Source organism: Oncorhynchus masou, chromosome 1 (genome assembly GCF_036934945.1).
Source record: "Oncorhynchus masou masou isolate Uvic2021 chromosome 1, UVic_Omas_1.1, whole genome shotgun sequence".
Classification (NCBI taxonomy): Eukaryota; Metazoa; Chordata; class Actinopteri; order Salmoniformes; family Salmonidae; genus Oncorhynchus; species Oncorhynchus masou.
This window is the reverse complement of record NC_088212.1, coordinates 48,772,946-48,778,945: the sequence shown is the minus strand read 5'-3', so window position 1 is coordinate 48,778,945 and position 6,000 is coordinate 48,772,946.

The window sequence follows — 6,000 nt, the reverse complement described above, 5'->3', positions numbered from 1 at the left end:
TAGTGAAATGCTTGTGTTTCTAGCTCCTATAGTGTAATAATATCTAACAATTCACAACAATAGACACAGCTTAAAATAATGGAATTAAGGAATATATAAATATTAGGATGAGCAATGTTGGAGAGGCATTGACTAAATAGAGTAGAATATAATACAATATATACTACATGAGATGAGTAAAGCAAAAATATGTTAACATTATTAAAGTGACTAGTATTCCATTATTAAGGTGGCCAGTGATTTCAAGTGCCTATAAGGTGCAGGGTTACGTGACCGGGTGGAAGCCGCCTAGTGATGGCTATTTAACAGTCTGATGGCCTTGAGATAGAAGCTGTTTTTAGTCTCTCAGTCCCAGCTTTGATGCACCCGTACTGACCTTGCCTTCTGGATGATAGTGGGGTGAACAGGCAGTGGCTTGGGTGGTTGTTGATACGTTGGGCAGACCACACCACCCTCTGGAGAGCTTTGCGGTTGAGGGCGGTGCAGATGCCTACCAGGCGGTGATACAGCCAACAGAATGCTCTCAATTGTGCATCTGTAACAGTTTGTGAGGGTTTTAGGTGCCAAGACAAATTTCTTCAGCCTCCAGAGGTTGAAGAGTTGGTGTTGCGCCTTATTCACCACACTGTCTGTGTTTTAGATTGTCAGTGATGTGTACGCCGAGGAACTTTAAGCTTTTCACCTGCTCCACTGCGGTCCCGTCAATGTGTCAACATTGAGTGAGAGGTTATTTTTCGGTCACCACACTCCCAGGGCCCTTACCTCCTCTCTGTAGGCTGTCTCGTCAATGTTGGTAATCAGGCCTACTACTGTTGTGTCGTCTGCAAACTTGATGATTGAGTTGGAGGTCGTGCATGGCCACGCAGTCATGGGGGAACAGAGAATACAGGAGGGGGCTGAGCACTTACCCTTCTAGGGCCCCTTATTTGAGGATCAGCGAAGTGGAGGTGTTGTTTCCTACCTTCACCCCCTGGGGACAGCCCGTCAGGAAGTCCAGGACACAGTAACACAGGGCCCCGAGCTTAATGATGTGCTTGGAGGGTACTATGGTGTTGAATGCAGAGCTATAGTCAATGAACAGCATTCTTACAAAGGTATTCCTCTTGTCTAGGTGGGATAGGGCAATGTGCAGTCTGATAGCAATTGCATCGTCTGTGGATCTATTGTGGCGGTAAGCAAACTGAAGTGGGTCTAGGGTGTTAGGTAAAGTAAAGGTGATATGATCCTTATTAACTAGCCTCTCAAAGCACTTCATGATGACAGAAGTGTGTGCTACAGGGCGATAGTTATTTATGTACAAAATGTACAAAACATCACGAATCACGACGTGGCCTTATCTCCTAAACGGAAAATATTTCGAACCCGAAACTTGGTGAGCATATAGGTTTGGCATAATGGGCAGTTGGCCCCGAACAAGATGGCGTCTAGGCCTCAACGGTTTTTAAGTTATGGCCATTTTTCTGGGATTAAAGGTCCAAAATGAAAATAGAGCAATAATTTTTCCACTTCATGTCTAAGTAAAGGAACCTCCGGTGTCAATAAAAAAAGAACCAGCCATTTATCTATCGTCATTTAACCTTTTGGAACTCTAGGGGCGCAATTTCATTTTTGGATGAAAAACGTTCCCGTTTTAAACAAGATATTTTGTCACAAAAAGATGCTCGACTATGCATATAATTGCTACTGTTCGAAAGAAAACACTCTGACGTGTCCAGAAATACAAAGATCTTCTCTGTGCGTGCCCTTTAACGTGAGCTTCAGGCAAAACCAAGATGAGATGGCATCCAGGAAATGACAAGGATTTTTGAGGCTCTGTTTGTCATGATCTCCTTATATGGCTGTGAACGCAAGAGGAATGAGTCTGCCCTTTCTGTCGTTTCCCCAAGGTGTCTGCAGCATTGTGACGTATTTGTAGGCAGATCATTGGAAGATTGACCATAAGAGACCACATTTACCACGTGTCCGCCCGGTGTCCTGCGCCGAAATTGGTGCGCAAAAGTCACCTGCCAGTATTTTTCCAAACAATACAGAGAGTAAAGCAAGCTTCCACGAACTGCATGTCAATGAAGAGATATGTGAAAAAACACCTTGAGGACTGATTCCAAACAACGTTTGCCATGTTTCGGTCGATATTATGTAGTTAATCCGGAAAAAGTTTTACGTTGTAGGTGACTGCATTTTCGGTTCGTTTCAGTAGCCAGGCGCAATGTAGAAAACGGAACGATTTCTCCTACACACAGACGCTTTTAGGAAACACTGCGCATTTGGTGTGTAACTGAGAGTCTCCTCATTGAAAACATCAGAAGCTCTTCAAAGGTAAATGATTTTATTTATTTGGTTATCTGGTTTTTGTGAAAATGTTGCGTGCTACATGTTATTCAAAATGCATTGCTAGCTTTGCATACTCTTACACAAATTAGTCAATTTCTATGGTTCAAAAGCATATTTTGAAAATCTGAGATGACAGTGTTGTTAAGAAAAGGCTAAGCTTGAGAGCAGATGCATTATTTTCATTTTATTTGCGATTTTCAGAAATCGTTAACGTTACATTATGCTAATGAGCTTCAGGCTATAACTGTATACAGGGTTTTTCATAGCCAAACGTGAACAAAACGGAGCGATTTGTCCTACACAAATAATATTTTTTGAAAAACTGCACATTTGCTATGTAACTGAGAGTCTCCTCATTGAAAACATCCGAAGCTCTTCAAAGTTAATGATTTTATTTATTTGGTTATCTGGCTTTTGTGAAAATGTTGCGTGCTACATGCTACACAAAATGCTATGCTAGCTTTGCATACTCTTACACAAATTAGTCAATTTCTATGGTTCAAAAGCATATTTTGAAAATCTGAGATGACAGTGTTGTTAAGAAAAGGCTAAGCTTGAGAGCAAACGCATTATTTTAATTTTATTTGCGATTTTCAGAAATCGTTAACGTTGCGTTATGCTAATGAGCCTGAGGCTTTAGTCACGATCCCGGATCCGGGATGGGGAGTTTCAAGAGGTTAAGAGAAATCGTACAATGTCAAATTGGTGGTTCAAAAATAGTTTTTTTTTAAACAGTTACAGATCCAGTTGCAGCGTGTTCATGCAAATCTTTTTAAGGCATGCTTCGGAGCTCTGCGAGATTTCTGTGATTTTCTGTGACTTTCTGAAATAACACACACTCACTAAACCTTCTGTAAATAAGTCAGTTCTTAACATAAAGACTTAAAACTCAAAATTCTATAATTGCCTACCCCAAGGAGGATATGTGTTCACTTTCAGCTTACTGTGTAAACCGGAAGTGCCTTAAAATGGTGTCATAGGTGCTGTTTCGAAGGGTTAAAAAGGTCAGATCTTTTCAACTTCAACTTTTCAACTTCATATGTGTGATTAGGCAACCCCCATGAACTGTAAGTTAGTCATTTCTCCCAACAGATGTCAAAGAAAAGCTCTCTCTCACACACACACAGCAAGGATGGAGTGACAAAGTGCGGTGCTTAAAGACACACAGAACCTGCAATTCTCTAGGCCGTGCCGAGTTCAACGAGATGCTCCGCTTGACCGTAGCTCGCTCTGAGTGCAGCGACCGTGAAAAAATAAGGCCCATAATGAAGCCTGGCCCTAAATGTCATTTGCTTTTGGGAGATAGTGAGAGAACCGTTAGGGTGAGAAGCACAATTCGACCTCAGGTACGTTTCTGAGGTCCTCCCGATCTGTGCAAGCCCAACCTTGACCGTGTAGCATTAACCCTTAACAATAAAACAGGGTTTTTTGATCTCACCGATTACAATGACATTGGAATACATTGCCTGCTCCCCTAAATTCAACCTAGAGCCTATGTGTGTTAATAATGCCTTATGAACCTGTCTTCAATGACAATCCACCAGGCCACTATGAGGTCTACCTGTGTCGATTCTAACCTTCCTGGAGCAACCGGAAGTGGTTAAAATCACCCTAAAAGTGTTTTTCCATACACAACCTGCAGTTTGATAGAAATAGTGCATTCAACCCTGTGTAAATCAGTCAGTTCTTAACGACATCACGGTACACGTTCCCCAAGGGCACTCCCCCCCCCAAGCTCAACTCAAAAGATGGCGCACAGAATGCAAAAATATTCTTAGAAATATTTAACCTCCACACATTAACAAGTCCAATAGCTCAAATGAAAGATTAACACCTTGTTCATCTACCCAGCGAGTCAGATTTCTAAAATGTTTTACGGCGAAAACATAGCACATATGTATATCAAACCACCACTAGGACACATACAATATGTAGCCACATTGTCAAGCAAAAAGAACAATCACAAACGCAGGATTAAAAGAAAAATAATTCACTAACCTTTTGAAAATCTTCATCAGATGACAGTAATAGGACATGGTACACAGTACATTTATGTTTTTTTCAATAATATGCAATTTATATCCATAAATCTCCGTTTACATTGAGCCATGTTCAAAAAATGCTACAGAAATGTCTGGAGAAATTATAAATAGCTCCGCCAGATAACGCCAGATAACAGCAATACACATCATAAACTTTGACTAAATATACATGTTCTACATATAGTTAGAAAGATACACTGCTTCTTAATGCAACCGCTGTGTTACATTTATTTTTAACGTTACAGAATTCGTTCACTATGCAATAATCTGACGTTTTTATTATGTTTTAAACTAAAGGCGCTGTGAATTTTGGCCCAGCTCTGAAGTATGTGATAGTTGGCTTCTAAACGAGTTGGAAAAAGTGGGTATGGTGTCAGTTTGTATCAGTTTGGTGTCAGAATGATATCTAATTGACTGATGGACGGTGACTTGCTGGTGGCTATTGTCCATTTGCAATATGTTTAAACAGTGAGGTACCATCACCGAATGGACATGATGAAATCAACACAACGAGCGATGGAAAGCAACAACTCTCACTGCCCGGCCATCCTGTGTTCATCAGGCCAGTCAATTTTGCATGTCTGCATTATTTCTGAGCATGTCAAATTCGTGATGGTAAATGGCAAATGGACACAACATCCTGATTTGGCATTTTCAAATCTTTCATATTGCATTTGGACATATCTTATGGCATTTGGCCCCAAAAAAGTGACTTTTGACTTCCTATGAAATCATATTGCAAATGGACAAAACATGTGCTTTATGCACAAGTAAAAAAAAATATATAAAAAAATTATGATAATAAAATTGAACAACAGTATATTCATACAGTTCTTACACGTGTAATTCACACAAAAAATCTAAAGAATTTCGAAAAACGGTCCAGAAAGGGGGCGATAAGTTTTTGAAAAAAATATCAGTTTTTCAAAATTTTACTTTTGGATGTTGACTTGTGTTACATTTGCAATATGAAAAACCACAGTGGAGTGCACTCGCCACCTGCTGGATTTTTAAAGTGTTACACCTTGCATTTGCCATATGGCATTTGCAATCAACTTTGAATGAAACGACGCCGAATTGAGTGTTATTGGACGCCGTGTATATGGTTTGTCCAGTCTAATGACTTCCCATTAATTTTTGTACATTTCAGGGGGGTGTTCCCCTTCTTTCTCACGTCGGCCATGGAGAAGAAGGGCCCACAGTCCTTCGTAGCGGACCGCGTTGGTGGCACTGTGTTATCTTTAAAGCAGGCAAAGAAGGTGTTTAGCTTGTCCGGAAGCAAGACGTCGGTGTCCGCAACGTGGCTGGTTTTCCCTTTGTAGTCCGTGATTGCATGTCGACCCTGCCACGTAGGTCTTGTGTCTGAGCTGTTGAATTGCGACTGCACTTTGTCTCTATACTGACCGTGCCCTGGTTAAATGCGATGGTTCGCGCTTTCATTTTTGCACGAATACTGCCATCTATCCACGGTTTCTGGTTAGGGTAGGTTTTAAGAGTTAGTGGGTACAACATCTCTTATACACTTCCTGATAAACTCAGTCACCGTATCTGTGTATTCGTCAATGTCATTCTCAGAGGCTACCCAGAACATATCCCAGTCCTCGTGATCAAAACAATCCTGAAACGT